Below are 21708 nucleotides of genomic sequence, written 5' to 3'. Positions count from 1 at the left end.
TAGCATTTTCTCTGGTTTTCACCTGTACTTATTCACCACTCTTGTTTGATGTGCTAATCCTCTGCAGTGAATTGGCAATGCAAGGATGCCACATTTCTTCAGAGGATATTGTTCCCAGGCAAGTTCATCTCTGATGAAGCTGGACATGACAGATGAAATGTAAATGCTCTTTGATATTCCAGTCCAGAAAGAAATAAGCACTTTTGAAGAGCTGTGGTGATTAATGGGCTTTCTCAGAAAGCTGGAAGTAAGGGTTTCACCATACCTCAACATGCAAAGGTGATTTTGTATAAATAGAATATAAAAAATTCTCATCCTGTGTCCTATGCCAGTTGTTTTTTTCCTCTGCCTCCAACACAACTCTGTAAGATATCTAAGAGACTGGCATCAGAATTTTACTGGTGGTCCTTTCTGGGAAGCAGATTTTAAGTGAAATACTGGACAGAATCTAATCGAGGTGCTTAGGAGACCTTGTGGTAGAGGGAAGTGGATTGGTATAAGCTGCTCTGGGATTTTTAAGAGAATAATGGCTGAGCTGTAGAGGAAGCAGGAAGATAGGGGAGTATGAGAACAATCCTTTTCATGATGCACTGAAGCTGTTTTTGTGTCCTCACTAACACTATTCAGGTGCTTCTGCAGACTGGCGGAGTAGAAATGTTAACTATTTGAACCTGAGCTGGAAGCTCATCAATTTCATATTTGTGAAGGGTGAGGAGTCTGTTTGCTCTCATCTCAGGCTGAAGCAGACTTTGATTGTGCCCCTTAGTGTTCACCTGAAAATGCCAGAGCTGGGACTCAACACCCCATCCCTAAGAGTGGGAGTGATGAAAATTTAGCTACACTGACCTCTCCGGGCTGATGTCTGCCTAAGTCTGTGAGCTCATGGGGACACTTTTATTAGTGAGAGGTTCCTGTTTGCTGTGATCAGCACCTCTTTTGTGATGTGTGTGGGAGTTACCACACCAGCAGGACAGCCCAGGAACTGTGGTAACCTGTGGCTGAGGATTTCTGAACAACAGCTTAGATAGCTACTGCTGATGAGCTGTAACACAGTCATGAAGATGTTGACGTGGTATATACTTTATGCACAGCTCAAGCACTGGCAAATTCCCCAGGAGAGGGATTGTATTTTAAATGTTTCCACTCACTCTATATGGAAGGCATCAGTGTGCCCTCAAGCTAATCAATGTGGATAGCTGAGGAATCTAATGCTTGCAATATACCAAAAGGTCTTCGTGCAGATCAGCTATTACACCAAACTCACAGCTTTCATAAAGGAAAACATCTAACAAACATATTTTCCCTATTTAAGAACAAGAGATTGGGTTAAATGTGCAATCATCAGCAAAACAAATCCCAAAACTTTAAGGCTAGGCTTATTCTGTTACACTGAAAGGAATTAAAATTTGCGTCCAGGCAAAGGCAGAAAATATTCTGCACAGAGATATTGTTAAATAAAACCCTCGGGTTTCTGAGGGCAGCCAACTTGTACTCTCTCATGTAACTTCTAGGGACAGTGTAGGGCATTAGCAGAGAACATGGACCATTCCTGCTAGTAAGCTACAGAATTAAAGGAGCCAGAATATACCATTGTCCTCAGGGCCAACAAATGGGCCCTGACACGGTTGAGTTTAATGGTAAGCTCAGGATCAGATCAGGTAAGCTCTAAGTCAAGATGTTTAAGGAAACTGCATGGTTAGAAAGTAAGAATCTCAGGAAAAGGTTTGAACAAACTGTTGTGAACTTTCTTAGTATCAATAAACTCATAAACTTATAATGTTTATGACACCATGCTATTTCAAAGCACTTTGAAAGTACACATCCTAACTCTAAGAGAAATGTAGTGGGTTTTTTATTTGTTGTTGTGCATTTTTTGTTTGTTTGCTTTATTCAAACTGTGTCAACCAGGTTTAACATGGGTGCTATGGCCTTCACAGTACTTATTGCATTGTGATGCTGCATACTAATAATTGGTGTGCATTGTATAATAAGACCAATAATATCTTATTTAACCATAGGAATAAGTTTTGTCTTCACAGTTTAAGCTGTCTGTTTCTCCTGGCAAAGACTGTTTGGTTAGGAATACACACAAATACTACATATGGGTTTTGAAAAACTTTACATCAAATGCACAAATTAGTTTAGCCTACAGTGCAAGTATCTGGAAATTAAACTGCAGTGCTAGGAATTTTTTTTTTTTACATAATTTTACCATTATACAGCTAATGTATATCCATTATGAAGTCCAATTAACAAATATAAACCAGTAGAATGCTTTTCCTTCCTCTCACTGAACACCAAACATCAGGGGCCATTATGTTTAATAGATAATGATAGAACAAAATAAGCCAAATCCAACACCAAAGCTGCCCAAATAGTGTAAAATGCACACTGTGGTCACTTTCATTCAGAAACATTACTGGGGAGTCTGATATTATCGTGCAGCACTTCACAAGGACAGTGCTCTGTATGTTGACACCAGTCGTATCTGCAGGTTGCACCAAAACACTACACAGGAGGACAGATATAAAGTGCTCATTGAATATGAGCAGCTTTCAATGTATCAGTCTCTGGTGGGAGTTTTGGAAGGACTATCTCTCTTTAAGGAAGCCAGATACCTGACTGAATACCTGCAAACAAGATTCCTTCTCAGCCTGATCTGGTGCTTGCAGGGGTGCCTTATGCGGCTCTGCCCTCTTCTCTCATTGGATGTGTGGAAGGGATCTCAATCATGAGGGCTCCTCCCAGGAAGCCCACTAGAGGAGCATATTCCCCAAAACTGTTCTCTTTAGTATCTGAAAGTGCTTCTAGAGTGGGAGAAAGCCCACAAAGGATACTGGCTTGTGATAATCAAACAGTACATAGCAAAAAAATTTGCTTCTTGAAATTCGAGTTTGAACATATTTCACAATAGAGTTTAGTAAATATGATGAAAGTAACTGCAGTTACAAATATTAGCTGCTTTTCAAATTTTTCAAACGATGTACATTTTCTAAAAGTTTACTGCCCACTCAGCTCGCTTTAAAGCAACCAAACTCATCGTGTTGCTGGTATAAATTCACAAAACCAAGGAGATGGAAGGCTTGCATAACTGGACAGTTCTAGTCCTCTGCTGACTGTGAAATATTTCAATATAGCATTAACAGGCCAGCAAATATACAGAAAGGGACAGTATTTTAGATTTTGGAAGATAACAATGTCCTCACTTCATGTCTGAATAGAAAAAACCAGTAATGCAGTAATATCAAAGCTTGCAATGCCAAGCCACCTGCCCTTATGGCACTGAATAGAGTAAGAAATGCTGGGTGCAAAGTGGCTCATACTACAATCAGTAGGCTTATTCATCATCCACTTCATTATCCATATTCAATTTCTAAGTACCTTCTGCAGCATATTGTAAAACAGTGCCCACATGAGAATCTTGGTACTTCTGTTTGGATACTCCTCCAGATTTAGCAGGTGAAGCCCATTACATGTAACACAGTGTAGAGGAGAGTGAAGAGGTGTTCTGAGCAGCTGCAGCTCAGAGATGTTGGTAAGTAGGAACGAATTCCACCTCTTTTTGTGCCAGAGAATGTCAAGGTACTATGTATCTCAAAAGTAGTTTGGCTCCACCTAGTTTAACAAACAATTTACTCTGTGTTTTATAGAAAAGTCACTTAAAATCTATTAGTCACAGCTATTACTACTGAATTCACAGAACACATGTTTCAGGGTTAATCAAAAATTACAGTATGTCAAACCACCTAATAAACAGATACATTTTAAGATAGTGAAGAAAAAGAAATTCTATTTTCTTGTGACCAGTTAGTTAAACCCTGACACTGTCACAGGCTATGAGGCTGTCACCTCCACTAAAGTCTCTTTCTACTGTTTTGGAAGTTTTGTGAGCTTAGGCATATTTTTAGCAAATACCTTATACATCTCTGTTTCCTTAATTGTTACTGTCTTTCCTGACTGCAAAGGGAAAACCACATGAAGGAAAATAATGATAGATTCTGAGGAAATTGTCTGAAGTTCTCTTGGAAACTAACAGAAAAATTCTGAATAGGAAATGGCCTCTGCCAGGAATCAAATTGGTCAGAAAGTTTGCCCTTTTTAGGCCCAAAAGTTTTAAAACTTTTCAGATGCTGGTTCAAGGGAAGAAGGGAGGTGGAGTGGGGCTGTCAGCAGCTGCACACAGGGGACATGGTGCTGACTCCAGGGAACACTCAAGGAAGCTGGAACAAAACAAACAGTCTCACCTACTCCCACCTAACCTGAAGGTGGAAGTAGCAGGAAAAAGCTGAATTTACTGAGGCTGGGACTGAAAGATGAAAGCTGAGTTAAAGGTCTTTTGTTTGCTTAAGCCTAAGCCCTTTTCTGTGTGTTTGAGTGAATAATGCTTTGTTTTGGAGAAGCTGGCTAGGGGTCACTTCAATTCATCTGCTGTTGTAGGCTCTTGGAAGAAAAGGCATATTGATGACAAACACAGTTGGGTCTGTCAGTTGAACATGAGTAGTAAATGAGAGATTGCCGCCAGGATTTCCAGTCTGAGAGTGGTAGGACCATATGGCTCTATCCACAAAAAGTTGAAGGTAACAAACCTCTTCTCAGGAAAGTATGCTTGAGAGGTATGAAAAGGCACTTCAGTACAGTTTATCTGTAGTTGCAACTAATCTTATAATTCTTTCAGTTTAATAAAGCAGAAAATTCTCTACTGGAAATCCTTTCCTCTAATTTAAGCAAACTAAAAAAGAACAAACATTTACTTAAAAATGTGTAAAATGCTATCATCTTTGGTTTCCTGCCAACAGTTGATGTGCTCAACAAATGATCCAGAACTAGCACATCTCAGTTCAGTGCTTAAAAAGGAATATTTGGGAGATATGTTAGTGTATGTAGTTTTGTTCTGAATAGCTGGACTTTTGCTCATATGGTTTAAAAATATTTGAAGAACTGTCGAGTGGCCTTAAAAGATTAAATATTTATATTTATTTAAGGATATTGCCTTCCTTGCATTCTTTTTTTAAGCATGACTTGTAAACACCTGGTAGGCAGTACTGATTGCATGTTCCTGGTGAATGGAATGCTCCTGAAATCAGAGACCTGCCCTGCAGGCAGGGGTGGGTGGTGTGGCCCAGGAAAGTTTCAAATCGCCCTTTTTAATGATTCAAGATAGATGTTCAAAATGACAAGTAGGGGACTCTTATTTTCTGTGTGTGTCAACAAAGAGGAAGAATGTTGAGTCCTCATTGACATATATGAGCCACTACAAAACCTAAAAGAAAAACTGGTTTCAGTTTGCTTTAAAATTTGTGTTATTTTTTGACTGCTAGAAGGCCATAGACAGTATGTGAATGAAAAGGCAAGCTCTTCACCCCAGTGTTACTTTTGTATTTGTAGTCCAAAGGGACTTTCTTTTTGACTATTAAAGAATTCATTAAAGAATGAAGATTTGATCTTATTTTGCTAACTTTGGGTGATATAGTCTGTTTCACTGAACCTGGAAATGGACTCTTGTTCTTTTCTTGATAAATGACCTGTAAGTAAATGTTTAAACTGGAATGCACAGGGATAGAAATTATATTTAATGTTATTGCAGATTCATCAGTGTATGTCTTACTTTAGGAGTGATATACCAGATAGCAGATTTTTCTGTCCTTTGAAGGGAGGAAGTGGGATGTAAGAAACAGGAAAACTATTTTTCCACTGAAGTAAGCGTCAGAGTTCATGATTAATGTTTAATCTCAAAAAATATTTAACTGCCTCACAAAGGGAATATTCTATGGTTTGTCTAGAATTAATGTCTTACCACCTTTACAGAGAGGAAGGCCCACAGACCTTGAAGTACAAATCATGCCATGTAGTAGCAAAAGAAGTAAGTAGTCCTGGGAGTGACAAATCTATAAAATTAATTCTACAGATATATTTTGTGTTCATTCTTTTGTTTTCAAGTTCCATATGGTGGGATCTCTAACAGAAGTTCTTGCTGCTGAAGCTTTTTTTAAAGGCTATGTGTGGAAATATATATATATATATATATATATTGTCAGAATCTCCACTATTGCATGACTTGATAATGGAATACCTCCTTCTGGTGCTCTTAATTTACTGAAATATTATCTTTTTCCATTCCTCAGTCAGGTTTGGCTGAATCTTCAGCTACCAAACCCAAGAGTCACTGGATGTGGAAACAGCTCAAGACAAACTCACATGGATGTACATGCAGATATTTCTAGGCTAATCCTTCACTGAATTAAAAGAGCTATAATGATATATTTTATTATGCATCTAGTTTAGTATGAGCATAGGACTAGAGCATCTTCTTCCAGGCATTTCACTGGTGTTGATGGTTTTGTCAGTAAAGAAAAATGTGGACATTGCTCTAGAACGATCAGTGACACCTGGGATAGGTCCAAGTTGCGACCTGATGTCAGCTCCCAGACAAAGCCAGCTGTTTTGGAAGGCTGTGGAGATGTGCTGCTCATCATCTATCTCTGACTTCCTGAAACTTTCTGTCAGGGAGCAAAAGGCATTTTTCAAAATATAAATGATATTTTAGAATAAGGGTCTTGAAACTTCATACTCTAAAAATTTGCAACTAAATGCAAAATCTGTCATTGGAACTCTTTTAAAGCATATAATAAGATATGTAAGAAAAGAACATTAGGAAAGTTAGGCCCCAGCAAAACCTTTGTCCCATGTTCATCTCAAAGGACAGTGCATGAACTGAAAAACATCTATTGTATCTGTCTGTAGCAAACAAGCAACTAACAGTCCTACAGCATGGAAATTGCTGATTTAGTCCTGATTTGAGAAGCTGAATCATTATTTAGACCCATAACTAGGACTGCATTCAGAGTAAATGTACCTGTTATCGCCTAAAGTACAGGTAGCCTTCCTTTTGGACTTTCCAGATAAAATTCTTCAAGTGTTTCATCACTTGACCTTGCTTTAAATAGAAGTGAGGCATCTAATACCTTTCAACTTAAAGCTTTGAAGTCCTGGGTCACAATGTGTTTCTACTCTTTCTTTATCACTGATCTACGTAACTGCTTATTTAATTTTTCCTCATACAGAGAAACCCCATGGTTGGTCCTGGGTTTTGTGTAATCTCATCTTTCTCCTGCTGGACTAGACAGAATCAATCCAGTAGCTTTTTTATCTTTATTTTCTGTTTGTTTGTTTATTTGTTTGGGTTTTTTTTTCAGTTAACCTAATTTTGTGTAATTAAAAAAAATCCAAAGTCAAATAACTAGTTGGAAAATTCAGTTTTTCTTCCCCTTCAACTTTTTTTTTTTTTTTTTAATAACTTCAGGCTCTACTAATGATAGATTATGTTATCCTTGCCCTTTTCCATTCTAGAACTAGTTTAGAATAGCCAAAAAAGCATTTTGTTTGCATACCTCATTCTTAATTTGTCCTTGTGGTACATCTCCGTCACAGTGTGACACTGTGATGAAGTTAAGCAGTGAAAGAGGATATTTTCTGTGCAGTGCTTAAATTGCATAGATACCTGAGATAAACCTGAGATAGGGCTGTTTTTTTTTTTTTTTTTTTGTGGTGGGTCTTTTTTTTGTCCCTTAGCTGCAGTGACAGAGAATTTGGGAAGTCACCTGTCTCCTATCCCTCATTTTGCTTATGTCACAAATTGAAATAATGAACCCCGGACTACTCTTTTTCCTTCCCTTTCTAGCTCAACATTTAGTCACAGTCTTTCCCAAAAGACCATCCTGTAGTCAACTCTTGTGCTTTCTTGGCTGCCCAGAAAGGTCAGAAAAATTTTCCTGAATGTCTTCTTCTGGACTTGGAGGCTTATCACAAGTGTTTGAGAACTGGCTGTTAGTTTGCTGAGTTTGGGTTTTATAACCTTATTTTGGAACTCTGGAGGTCTTGTTCTGCCCTAGGTGGAGCAAGGCTCTTTCTAAGTCCTAGTAAGACAGAACATTAAGTAGAATAAGGCAGAAGGTAGGAAGAGAAATACAGATGGCAAGCCAATATTAATGTGCTTTCAAGGGATGGGAACTTTACTGGGCAGACACCAGCTGGACAGCCATGCTGTGCTGTGCAGGATAACCAGCTGTGGAGAGGTTCACCCCTTCTGTATATGGTGTCTCCTTACATCTACTGCAGCAAAACTCTCCAAGTTCTCTTGACAGAGTTTGTTACCCTTTCTTAATGCCTGATATGCCTGGCAGAGCATATCTAGCATATCTGGAATCCTGGAACAGGATATTCCCTCACATTCCCTTACAGTGTTGTGTGTATATGGCTGTGCTGTGGCCACTCTTGCTGGAATGCAGGTTTCTCAAGTCTTGTGTAGAAGGCTCCATATGGCAGATGGGGTTTGCTCAAGACCTTTATCTTCCTGAGAACACTGGCTTCTGCCAAACTCCTGGTACAGGTACTTGTTTCTATCCTGAAGAGTTGTTTTCTTCAAGTTAAATGAAATGGATCCTGGGGAAATCCTCTAACTATTCTAAATGCTTTAAAAAAATTTAATCAATTGCTTCTCTGTTACTGTATTCCTGTAAAGATCATTAACTTTGTCATTGCAATGTAGTAGTCAAACTGTAATAATTCTGCTATCAGAGAACAGAGCCCTCCACAAATTTAGAAAAATAATTTTGTTAAGCTTTTCAGTCATTGTATAGGCTGATGATCAAAATTAATTTCCTTAAAAATTTTAATAGAAATTCTCCATCTTGGAGGGAAATAATTCTCCATTTTTATTTGCCAGTATGAATGCAACAAGAATTCTGATTCCTCCTTACCAAATAAAGAAATAACTGGTTAAAGCACACAAAAAATTAAAAATCAAGATATTTTTAAGTTATCACATCTTTTTGTGGTGTCTTTGTGGGAATGAAGAGATATACAGGATAAATAAAATTTGAGCAGTTTTCTGTGCAGTTATTTCCACTGTTGGGATCAAAATGGATGCATGTTGACTTTTCTGCTTTCTTTCTCCTATCTCTTTCAATTGTATTTTTCAATGGATGCCTTTGACAATTCCACTGTTCTCTTTGTGGTACTTCAAGATAGAGAAGGGATGATCCATTAGATCATTTCAGCCCTTGAAGGAACATAGTTTTCTGGTTGTGGAAGTAGGGTTAATTAAAAAACTGCATCTTTCTGTAGGGTGATAAAGTGCACAATTGTTTACAAGGACTTGTGGGACAGGTGGACTTCAAAGTAACACTACTCAGAGAAGGAAAATCTGTCTATATGGACAGATCCTGTCAGAATGTAGGGCTTGTGACTTAAAGTCAGCTGAATGGATATGTCCCTTTTGTGGGATGCAAAACTGAGGGGGCAAAGCCTCTTCCTCCCTCAAGGGTGGGGAAAGTGAAGGTCTTTATTTTTCCTGAATTTTGAAGCATTATTTCTTGATATTAAATGATTTGAACCCTTAAAATATTTTGAGCAGTTTTTTTTTCCTCTTCTTTTTCATTCCCACTTGCCTGCTCCATATATCTGTCCAGCTGTGCTAGTAAATTTGATAAGGTATTTTAACAGTCATCAGTGAATTATTTACTTTCAGTTTGATCTAAGAGCATAGCTGTAGAAAGTAATCACAGCTTCACACTCTGGTGCATAGTGTCATATTTCCTTATAGGTTTTGATACATCAGTGACTTAGTTTCATATCACATTTCTAGAGTTTATAAACTAATTGTCTATTTCTTGGGGTAAAGCAGATCATAATTTAAAAATCTTCTTCTGAAATAAGCTGTAGTGTGATACTTTGTGTCTTGATGCAGTTATGATGATAGAGCTACACTGTGCTAATTTACAAAATTTCTGGTTGGACACAGTGTGGTGTGCTTTGGAGATGCTCCCTCTGATTGGACATTCTCCCTCTGTCACAAAAATTTCCCCATGAAATATGTCACAACTTGCTTTATGATACACCATGTATAATCTAAACTTTTCTTAAATTTCTGACATAATAGGATTCCATTGATTGAAGAGTTCAGAATAGAGTTTTAAACCTAGAGACACATTATTGAACTGAATGCAACTGAATCAGAAGTTGGCTTTTCTGTGAAATCAGAAGTTGCTCAGTATTTAAAGAGAACCTAGGAGAAATATCTGGATAATATTTTCTTTTTTCCCCTGTAAAGTACTGTGAGCTTTATACTGGTACAAATTAGCCACTACAAAACTGTGTGACAATTAGGGGTCGAAATTCTGATGTTTTGGTCTCTCAAGGTCCACAACCTGTGCAAAATATTAAGGAATTTCAGTTTGTACTGTAACACAGAATGACCACAAAAATAACAAACTAGAATACATATTTAAAATGTACCCCTTATTCCTGAGTTGATTAGATTTCTAAAGCCAGAAGGAATAATTAACCTGACCCAGTCTATAAAAAGGCTGCTTAATGTCAATTGGTAACAACTACATGATTCTCAATAACCTGTCTTTCAAAAAAAAACTACTAAATATAAAGACTTTGCAGAGATACCTACTTTACCACTGATCAAAAAGTATTTTTCTTGGGTATTCCCTACTAAAAAGTCCTTGGAAATGGGGAGGAAAAATGGGTAATTTCCTTTCAGAATACAAAGTACCTAGGTTTCTTTTTCTTCCCCTGTTGAGTTCATGTACATTGCAGAAGGTATCAGCAAAAAACCTGCCCCCCCCCAAAAAAAAAGAAAAAAAGAAAATCTTTAAAAAACATTGATAAAAGACCAATGTTGATTTTAGACTGAAATTGTTTTTCTGAACTTCAGCCTGGAATGCATATGTAAGAATGAGTTATTAGCTGTTGTTATCACTGAGATATCAATTTAGGACAGAAGTACTAACCTAATTTTTGCTAGAAAAAAACCATGAATGTCTGCATATCAATCTGCTTGCAAAGTGTTTTCAGAGTGAGCAGGGGAATTTTAGGGTGTTTGAATAAAGAAAATGAATTTTCTCATTTATTAGGAATCATCAAACCCTCCTTTTGCTGTTGCACTTGTGAGAAAATTTCACCAATAAGCATTTCTGCAACAAATGCACACATTTTCATGGCCTTTGACATGATCCAGTGTTTTATGATATTCAATTGAAGTTACAAATCCTTATTGATTGATTATTATTTTGAAAACATATTTTCAAAAATATCTACTATTGGGAACCTTATCAGGGAAAAATTTAAAATTTTATAGTTCATTATATGGCTAGACTGGGATAGTCCTCAAAGACTTAGTTCTCACTGATGTTCTGCATTTTCACATTTATTAGAATGTGATAACCAAACTTAATTAACGTAAATTAAGTTAAAGCATTGTGCATACAGTTATCCTTTTTTCTTTCCTGCATTTTTAAAAATGTTTGTTCACGTTCATCCTACCAACAGCAAATTCATGATGTATATGGTGTTCAACAGTTTTCCACCTGTGATTCCCTACACATTAATGCTATGACATGGGACTGCCAAGTAGTAAGTTTTGTTGTAGCGGGTATATGTGAATGTACAGCCATTAATTGCTTTGAAGCCTTCACAAAGGAGCTTGAGTCCTCACCAGAGGACATTTTCTGTGGTGCTGGCTGTCTAACTCCCATTGTCTGAGTGCCAGTCACACTTCTGAAAAATGATAAATAATGTTATTACACAATCTTAAATACATGAAATAAAGATGCCATCACCCATAGCTCATCTTGCAGTCTTGTAGTTCTGAGGCTCTCTGTCTCCAACGATGTTAATCTATGTCAATTTTGTCACTACATGCACAATTCATTGATATAAGATTGCTAAAATACAAAGCAAGGTCTTCCTTCTTGTCTGTGAGGTCTCAAAGCCTCTGTATGAAACAATATTCACATTTCCACAAACATTTCATTCTTGAAATTATATGGATTTCAACAGATAGCCATGTGGAAAGATCTTTTCACTTGTCTTTCTTATGAATGTTGGAAACAATGATCTTAAGGTCCTTTTTGATCAGTCTTGGCACATGCTTTAGGGAAGGCACATTACATCTTTTCCTCTGAAAAAGAGCTTTTTAGAAGCCTGAAAATTAATCTTTCCAGTTTTGGCATGAAAATATTCAGTTATGACTTTTTTGCTCCTTGCTGCAGTCAGCATAGAGCTAGACCTGACACGAGGAAAATCAAGCAAGTTCTTCAAACCTGGGAGAATCTTCTTTCAGCTAAGATCAATCCATTCAGAAATTCACATAGGAAAACTGAGATACACTCAAGTTTGCCATTTATGAATGCTCCCAAAATGTTTTCCATAAGTACTTCCTGCATAGCCCTGTACAGACAGAAGCTGCACAGGCAGACTGTAAACAAATCAGGCTTTGGGCTTTCCCTTGAGGGGATGAAAAAAAAAGAAATTTATCAGCTCCTATCTTTTCTTAATAAATCTTGTAATAAATTGTAATGAAATAAAAAGTAATCTCTATGACACTGAAAATGCATAATTCTTATAAATTTCCCATTTCTTTGCCTGTAGATGGGAATTTAACCTTTTTCCAGCACAATGTATTCTGTGCTAATTCCTTAATTTTTTTAAAGGTGTTTATTTTGACTCCTTCACTCATTCTTCTTAGATATTATTTAAATAATCTGAAATACTGCTTTTCTGGGCTTACAGGAGTAATTTATCCCATTGTACTGATAAATGATTGTGGAAATTGTGTAATCTGAAGCTGGCAATATATATGCAGTACCTTAAAGTGATACTTAAATTTAGGGAAATGTATTACCCTTCTTCCCTGAAGCTATCTGTCTATGTGTGATCTTGTGGACTTGAAAAATAATATTTTTCCATTGGTACTACTTTTCCTGTGAAATAGAATAATTAAAATGCATATGATAGGTGGCTGCATAAAGATTCAGGTCAAATGTAAATGTGTTGAGTGTCACTGTAACTTTCTCAGGACTGACAGTGTAAAAAAGAAGTAATATTTCCTAGGCTGCACTATGAAGGCTACTGGGCTCATTTCACTTATGGTACAGAAAGCTACTGAATTTCTAATTACTTTATGTCCAACTTAGTAAAATTTTACTAATTTGTAGTTTCTAAGAAACAGGCACTGCATGGTTATATAGCTGGTCCATTATCTACCTATAGCACACACATTTTTTCCTAAGGTACTGAGAAGTGGTAGTTATCAAGAGATCTGTTTGTAGTGATTGAAATGAAGGAAAAAAAGAACCCAAAATGCCATTAATGAAGCCATACTCTTCAATTGAAAAATATCTTCCTGTTTTCCCTTTCATGAATTCATTTTTTGTCTCCTTTGCTGCACTGTCTTTGTTTGTGCAATGTTCAGTATCCATAATGAGTTGTTAATGAGCTGTCAATTATGAATGCAATTTATAGAAAAGAGAGATTGAGGACTTGAGGTGCTCTTTCAAAACAAATAACTCTGTATCTTAGTTCTCTTTCATTTACAAATATCCACTCTTTCTGTTACAGTATCTTTTATACTGAAATCTTAATCTGAGTTACTCTGAATGTAGTTGCACATTTAATGAGTTTCCTTTAATGATATATTGACTATATCCTGAATGTTGCAATGAACAAAGAATATAGTATAATGAAAACTCTTTGTTATACCACGAGCAGACTCACAGAATTATGGTCATTAAGCTGTGATCCTGAACCAATGAATTTAATGGAAAATTTGCTGTCAAATTCAGTATGAACAGAACCAGAACCTAATTTCTTAAAGGCATTCAGAAATATGGTCCTTAATAACAGTTTTGTAATACATCATATACAAATACAAAGAGAATTAGTTACAAGCAACCTAATTACACTGTAGGATGAATTGGCTAATGCTCTGTACTTACAGCTTGGACTCCCCTATGCACAAAACCTGAAATGATTTGCATATTCTACATTTGATTTTCACCTTTAAAGCCAGGAAGGCTGAGGCACAGAGTCTAAACCAAAAGTCAAGATTATATAAACATCATCAGAAATGAACCCAGGTCTCTCAGCTGTTAACCCATGTATAATCGTGTTTGAACACAGCAGCAAACCCCACTATAAGAGCGGGCATCAGGTGGTATGTGCACTCATCAGGCAAATGAGGTCTAGTCACTCCATTACCATTAATTACAGTTTTAGTGATCTGAAATTGAGGTAGCTCATGAAACAGAATTTCTCATGAAAAACTACTTCATAGACAGATTACCTTGAGTGAACACTCAGATTTTTTGAGCTCCATTCCTTCTCCAAGTAGAGGAATTCCAGGATGACCTTTGCCATCATTAGAGAAATAAATATTTATTAGAGGTTGTATGGAGCTGCTTTAGAGAAATCAGTTACTGGTGGTTAGCAGAGAGGATGCTGAGGTCCTAACTTGGTTAGTTAAGGAATGAGAGTTAGCCCTCTAAACTTTCAAAATAGTCAAATTCCAAAAGAGTTGTGTTTTCTCTATTTATTTTATTTTGATTGATACCTGTCTCCTTACTCAAATGTTCCTTGTACACAGTAATTTTGCAGTTCTGCAGAACTAGAGATTTTAGTTTTGTTGTTGTTATGGCCGTTATTCACCCTGGCTGAAGTTTTGGAAAATCCTGGTATTTTATCTCCTGTCAGAATCAACATCTGGCAAGAACCAAGCGTATGAAGCCTTTCAAATATTTGCTCTGAGAAATGCAGCTGTGATACTATACCTACAGCTCTGCATTGCTCTTCTGAAACCTGGCAGGAAATAAAAAGAAAAAAAAAAAGAGAGAAAAGAAGCTGTTTAAAATCATATGACAGGTTATTATTTTGTTTAATGTGAAATGTTCATCTGACAAGCTTATTGAGCTTGATTTGTGTACCGAAGCCTTCTGCAAATCTACAGTCTATCTGATTTCCCTTCCCCCTCTTCTTCTCCCCGCTCTGCCACTAGCACTGACATCAACCATTGTGCCATATGAGGGGAAAAAAAAGGTACCTGGAGTATTCAAGTGATTTAACCAGTTTGATTTATGTTAATGGTACAGAAGAGAATATTTTTTGGTCCTCAAAAACATAACAGGCAATTGATGTGCCATATTGCAGTATGGTTTTAGCCATCAACATGTCAAGATTTAGTTTTGCTGTTAACATTTTACGATTTAGAAGGCTATAAGAATATGTGCAGTGTAGCAACAACTCAGGCATCATTCCCCCAGCTATATTTATTGGGCTTTCATTTTTCCCTTTTATAGAGAAATTGAAAAAGAAAAAGGAAGGGAAAAAAGGCTGACATTTTCTGTCTTTCATTTTCTTCAGTCTGTCAGGTTTTGAGACTAGAGAGAAAGAAAACTGAGTACTAATGGTTTGTTTTCACATCGAAGTAGATTCAGGGCATAAGAATTCATATGTAGAATTTGTTGATTTCTTGCTAAACTAAAGATAACCTGTGCATAAGGTGCAGCTTCATTGCATCTACTCACTCCTATTTATCCCTACAGCTGAAAGCTGCATGTTTATCATGCTGTGGAGATGCTGATCTATATAAGCCAATTGTCTGAAAATCTGGAAGAACTGTGTGCAGTGTACATGGTCATAGAAACATTTATTTTCCTTCTAGACCTTCAATTCCCTCTATTTCTGCTGTGGAAAATCAATAAGATGTACTTCTTGGTGTTTAAGTGGGAAACTAATTTTTTCGTACTGGGAGAATGTCACAGTGGCTGATGCTGCTAAAATAAGATCTAAATTCCTCTTTAGTGGGTATTTTACTTCCCCCAGGCTTTAAATTGATGATAACTGGATAAAAATTTTTGCTGACCATTTAGAACTAGCACTAAACTTAAATGGGACAAATGAAAAACTTACCTACTGAAATTTCTGTGCTTAAACTTCCAACTTAAAAAAGCAACTTGAAACATGGGTGATAGGAGACAGTACAAATTGTATGAGTTTTCAAACTTCTTTCCATGTCCATTTCAAATCCTCAGACTCATTGCCAAGAAGGTATTGAAATTCTCTGTGAAGATCTAATTAATACCTATTTTCCCCAGTTGCTCTGGGTAATGAAGAAATGCCTAGTATTTGGGACATTACCCCAAGAAATTTGTCTTCCTAAAGTGTATATTCCCACTACATGTTTTATCAGGGCATTCTGCTCGTCATGTCAACAGTATGAAGAATGACATACACACTTATTTGTGCCTCATCTGTTTCACAGTAAGCAGAGTATATTGGAAAAATACTTAAAATGTCTTTTAAAAATTCTTTTATTACTTTCTGTCTTAAAATTTCATAAGCAATTTAACATTTTCAAACATAACAGCTTAAAAAGTTAAACAGCATCAAAGTTTTTCTCATAGCTTCCACTTTTGATATTCCAGAGCTCAGTTTGGCATGCACTTATCTTCATTTATCTTTATTTTACTATGACTACCTTAAATTGCATATGATTTCAGAGAACAAGTCTTTCTCGCTTCAAACACTGATGATTGTTGTGTCATATTTCTTTTGTGTGAAAATCTAGGGCCTGGAGCTATTGACTACAAGAGAAAGATCTGGACAGGCTCCAGTGAGTCTCTTCACAATCTTTCTCTTTCCCTTTTAATGTGAGCTGTTATCCAGCTGAGCTTCTTTGGTGAATTACTGAGAAATCAGGAAAAGATACAGAAGTCTGTTCCTACATCTGTGAAAAAAAAAAAAAAAAAAAGTGCAGCAATTATCAGATCTTTGGTCTCTGGCCACGTTTAAACCGTGGAACCCCCAAAAGCTGCCAGTTCCAGAGGCATGACATCCAAACTAAATGGGACTTTGATGCATGCTACTTCTTCACTTCCGTTTCCCCATTCTGTGATTTTGGTATAAGTCAAAAAGCATGAGCCAGAGGAATGGCCAGGAGAAAACAACTTTCAGATACTGCCAGAGAGCAATTGTTCCCTAGGTGTTAATCCTCCACAGGTTTTACCTGCTGAGGCTATTGCAAAGATGAATTATTTGCCTTTGAGCTCCTATGTGGTGACAGCAATATCACAAAGAATTCTATTGAGAAATAAATATTTTTCTGCTCAGTGAAGAGACTATGGAATAAATAGGGTCAGAACTACACAATAAACAGGAAGATAAAAAGAAATATTTATTATTTGCTCATGAAGAGAGAGCTAGTCATCTTGTGCATTGTGTTGAAAAATACTGGGTAATTACCTAATTAAAGATTGTATCAGCAACACACATAAACAGCACAGCTGAGTGAATCATGAACAGGCAAAATTCTGATGTCAAAGCAGATAAGTATGAAAATGCTATAAACTCTGTGAGGATTTTGCTATTGAAATTGATTTTGTATGGAAGATGTTCAGCTCCCACAGTGAGGGACGTTGATTTAGTATGTAAAGTAGAAGAAAATTTCCAGCATTTTTTATTATTTAACTTGCTACCCTTAAAGTTCTTTGAATATAGTAGTATCTATTAAATGCAGAAGAGTGTATGAGATCTTTAATTTAAAAAATAATTTGTATGGGGAAAGGTAAAGTAGGCCATGCAGGTCTTTTTAATAGAACATCTAACGCCAGCAAACTTTTTTTTAAAGAGGATTCCTTTTCCTTCAAAAAACCGGAGCTTTGTAGTTATTTAACATTCAGGTTTACTGTAGAGAAACTGATTTACCTTGATTCAATTTGTATTGAAAGAGGGAAATTGTACAGGGATAAAACAATCTATTCCACAGTTCTCAACTGAACTGATGCTTAGGTATAAAAGGCAAGAATTTTAGTTGGTTGATAATTTTTTGAGTATATGTTGTGATAAGGCAGGCTTTTCATAATACTTTTTTTTTTAAAAACCCTACAGAATGATTCAAACATGTCAGTCAAAATGGAGTTAGTAAAAAGTCTGAATGGACCTAGACGACATAATTGAGGTTACAATCATGTTGTAGTGTCTTCTGAATATAACAAAAACCAATAATTTAAAAAAAAGGTAGGTGCAGTAATTTCCAGAAGTCCTTATTAACAAAATATGTTATTCAGTATGGAAATCAGATCGTATGTTTTGACTTTATGCATGAGGTTTGGTACCCTTGGGTATTCCTTAAGGAGCAAGAGCATCTGATTTCTTCATTTGCAAGCCAGAAACTTGACAGCCACAGATGCAAAGTAGTCCAGCTTAAGGTGTGAAAGCTGTTCTGTGAAGCCGGAATCCAGGCAATTAAGCAGGTTTCCCTGCTCCCCAGGTAGACTGGTATTTAGCTAAATTGTCAGTACTGAATATGCTGCTCTAGGAGGAAAGGTGGACTGTGACAGACAGAACACTGGAAGCATTTTTTGAGAAAAAAGATAAGACAAGCACCTAGGAATTGAGATTGCATATCGCAATAAATGCATTTTTGCCTTTGGTTCCTCAATATTTTCATCAAGATCCTTAGAAGCGTAAATGATACAAATAGGCCAGAGTGCAAACTCTCAGCATATCACATAAAACAGAATCTAAACTGAGGCTGCCCCTGAGATATTATTTACCAGAGGTGCATGAGTAGTGCAGGGCAAACCCATCTGCCTTAACTCACTTCCATATCACTCCAGCTTAATAAGCAAATGATTGCTCAGGTTAGTGGATGCTTTGACAATGGATTAATTTGTGTAAGACCTACATGCATAACTTCTGATTTTGTAATCTGTTTGTTTTAAAAGTGTGTTAGGCATTCGTGACAGGAGCATTGAGAAGTTAACCTCAGTATGAGTCAGAACTTTCTGACAGCTCTTCATGCGTGCTAAGGGGCTCCCAAACCCTTCTGCCTGCCTTTGGTGCTGGGTCTGAATGTGACTTACAATATGTTCCTCCCTACTCTGATGCATAAGAGAATGCTCTAATGAAAAGTCTGGTGGTGTTTTGCCAATGTAAAACAGATGTAGTGTGTGGAGTACCACTAATGAACTTAAGGCCTTGATTTTCTTTCTGTCCAACTGAAACCTTTCCACTTACATTGCAAATGTAATACTGCACCTCATAACTTAGACCTAAGGCTGAGAGCACAACTGTTCTTACAGGGCTCCTGATCTCCTGAAGTCTTGATGCCTCTGAGTTAATGCACTGCCTTGTGAAAGGACTGCATGCTGGGGTTTAAGAGAAAAGCTTTCCTACATGCAGTGTCATCTACTGGTGGCAGCCCAGGTCTTGGACTGTATGACGCTTGAGTAGTGGGTTGTGCAGCAGACAGGCACAAAACTGGGAGTGGGAAGGGGAGCACATTTCCTGACCCTAACAGAGCATGTAATTCCTTTCTTATTCCAGCCTCCTGTGGCCAGTGGGGTGCTTGCATTCCTGAAACGAAACACTATGACAGTTCTGTACACCGGCTAACATCATCCCCAGTGACCTCCATAATGGAAGAGAAATTCAAGGTAAGAGCCTTCAAATTATTCACTGCAGGACAGCTGAACAGTATGCATTTAGTTATTTGCCTGGTTCAGGTGTCTGGTTTAGTAGTAAGGCAAATGCAAGGCTCCCAACGCTAGTGGTTAAAAAGCCCTGAAGTCTGACTGCTTAAGTATCCATGTTTTCACTTGTCTGAATTTTTGAGTAATATTAAAACCCACATCCAATAAAAAAAACTTGTAAAACCTTAAAAACAAGTATCAGGAAATAAATAAATAAACTGATTAGCTGTATGATATATAGCACAGCATAATCCGATCATATTTCGTATTCTCTATATATTTATCTGGAGTCTACCCACAAACCTTCTCTAAAATAGCCTGAGTCAATTCAGCCATGCAGGGGTCTACTGACAAGCCCATTCAGTTTCAAAAGAGATGAGATAACATTTTTAGATGTTAAGAGAAGTTTGAATAGAAATGGATCATTTAGCAAAGCACCTTCATCATTTTTATTGCAGTCTCTTCATGAGCACCATAGTGGATCAGAGCTAGCATATAATTTTGCTGTTAGATTAAGGAGTTATTTTTTCTGAACGATATTAGAACAAAGTTTACTGCATCTAAGATTGTTTCAGTCATATATTTTACAATGTTTCTTCCTTTGAACCATATCTAACAAAGCTTCTGCTCTCTTACCCATACAGAACATTATTTTCTGGACATTGGTTCTGATCGAGGACAAGACAAACTGTAGACTGCCTTTCCAGCAAGCTTTGTTTCTCTGCTGGGAATTCAGTAGGGAAGACAAAAGCCCAATGGTTGTCACTGACAGTTTACCCAAGCGTTTTAAAGTGCATCACAAACAACTGTGCTCTCTTCATGAGCAGTATGCTTTTGCTGTGTGAAGTTCAGTGGACATTTGAAAGGATGCAACTTATAATCTTTAAATTATTTTACAACTATGATGAGTGAGGCTTGTGGTGATAGACAGGATTTATAGTAGTGGTTGATTTCTTATTATGAAAGAAAATGCAATATGAGCCAGGAAAAAAGTGAGAGAAATCTCTCACAGTTTTCTTCTTCAAAGTTTTGTTTCCTAGAGTGAAACCATTGATAATAGGGATCAGTGTAAATATGCACCATGAGGAGCAATAGCCATGGTGATTCACACTTATCCAAAAGGGCTACATCATCATGTCCTATGAATAAGAACATCCCTTGAACAAGAACAATCCAGCAACAAAGCTTGTTGTAGTAGAAAAGCCTGCAGTTTGTGATTAATAAGAAATAGGTTTAATAGCAATGTCTGAACTACTGGAAACCTGCAATAGCTCTTTGGAGAGTATAAAGTGGTATTGTTCCTCATAACTCTCTGCCGCTGCTGTAAGCCATCTGAGGTAGTGCTATTTTAACTTTTTTGTTGCTTGACATTTTCTTATTTTAATTGTGTAAACTCTGTGTTGGACTGAATTCGGGCATTAAGAGCCTCACCACCCTCTTTTTTGATTGTTTCTTTTTAAAGCAAGAGGAATAAAATTAATTGCTTCTGATCCACCACAGTGGTAATTACATAGTCCCAAGTGGGACCTGACCAAGGATGAACTGCTGCTTTTGCTCTCTGGCTGGAGACACTAGACAGGGATAATAGAGAAGCACTTGTGTTTCAGTGGGCTGGTTGTTCCCTGCAGCAGAGGATGATAGAAGTCTATTGCTGGACAATTGCACTGTGGCATTTGCAGGTTGCAACAGCATCCCACAAAGACTGAGAAGAAAAAAGTAATTTCCGTGGTTGTATATCTCACTTTGCTAAGTGTCTCTGTGAAAACTGTTGGCCTGCTGCCTCTTTGCTCCTTGAATCTTCATTAGAACATACACTGTTATAACAAACGTAGCAAAATCATTAAAAACAGCTTGTACACTGCATGAGCCTAGAAGAGAAAAAGAACCAGTGATAAAAACAGTGCTAGGAATAGTTAGAAAATGCTGGCATTGCAAAGGAGCCACAATCATTGCTTTTAGATGTAGTTGTCTATTTCTTTAAGAATCTTAAACAGGAAAGTCATTAAAAGCATGAATGTTTTTCTAAAATAAAAATAAATACATTATACCTTCAATTATTTCTGTAGAGAGGACTAGAAAAGAAACTTTGACAGTAAGTAAAAGTGTTTTGCACTTCCATATGTCAGAAAGAGGAGGAATTTTTCTGATCTTTAAAAAACTCCTAACACTGTATTTTAAATGCAATAAAGCACATGTATAAGAAGATTGTTCAATGAACATTTAATGCATCGCATTGAGTTAGGTCCCTGACATCATGCTGGTGACTCACAAATCTTTAAGCTACTAAATTATAATACATTTTGTTTATTTTTCTGATTTCTATATGTTCACAGTACAATTTTTGTATCAAGTAATGTATTGAGCAAATCAAGAAAGGTTTTTTTTCCTTCTG

General features: G+C 36.9%; 1 long non-coding RNA gene across 2 annotated transcripts in view; it reads left to right on the top strand.

Moving 5' to 3' along the window:
- The window catches only part of LOC135444888 (uncharacterized), a 98758-nt gene extending 78503 nt beyond the window's left edge, over positions 1 to 20255 (top strand). Inside the window, exons 1-3 of one of the 2 annotated variants that reach the window (XR_010439334.1) lie at positions 3455 to 3535; positions 19171 to 19280; positions 19961 to 20255. This is a non-coding gene — a long non-coding RNA (uncharacterized LOC135444888). Of the gene's footprint in view, positions 1 to 3454; positions 3536 to 19170; positions 19281 to 19960 lie in introns of those variants that run through there. The other variant, XR_010439335.1, reaches the window with a different exon arrangement.
- Positions 20256 to 21708: the final 1453 nt, after the last annotated feature.

The sequence above is a fragment of the Zonotrichia leucophrys genome, chromosome 3 (assembly GCF_028769735.1).
Source record: "Zonotrichia leucophrys gambelii isolate GWCS_2022_RI chromosome 3, RI_Zleu_2.0, whole genome shotgun sequence".
Lineage (NCBI taxonomy): Eukaryota > Metazoa > Chordata > Aves > Passeriformes > Passerellidae > Zonotrichia > Zonotrichia leucophrys.
Note: the sequence above shows the minus strand (reverse complement) of the source record. Positions and strands in the feature narration are given on the sequence as shown.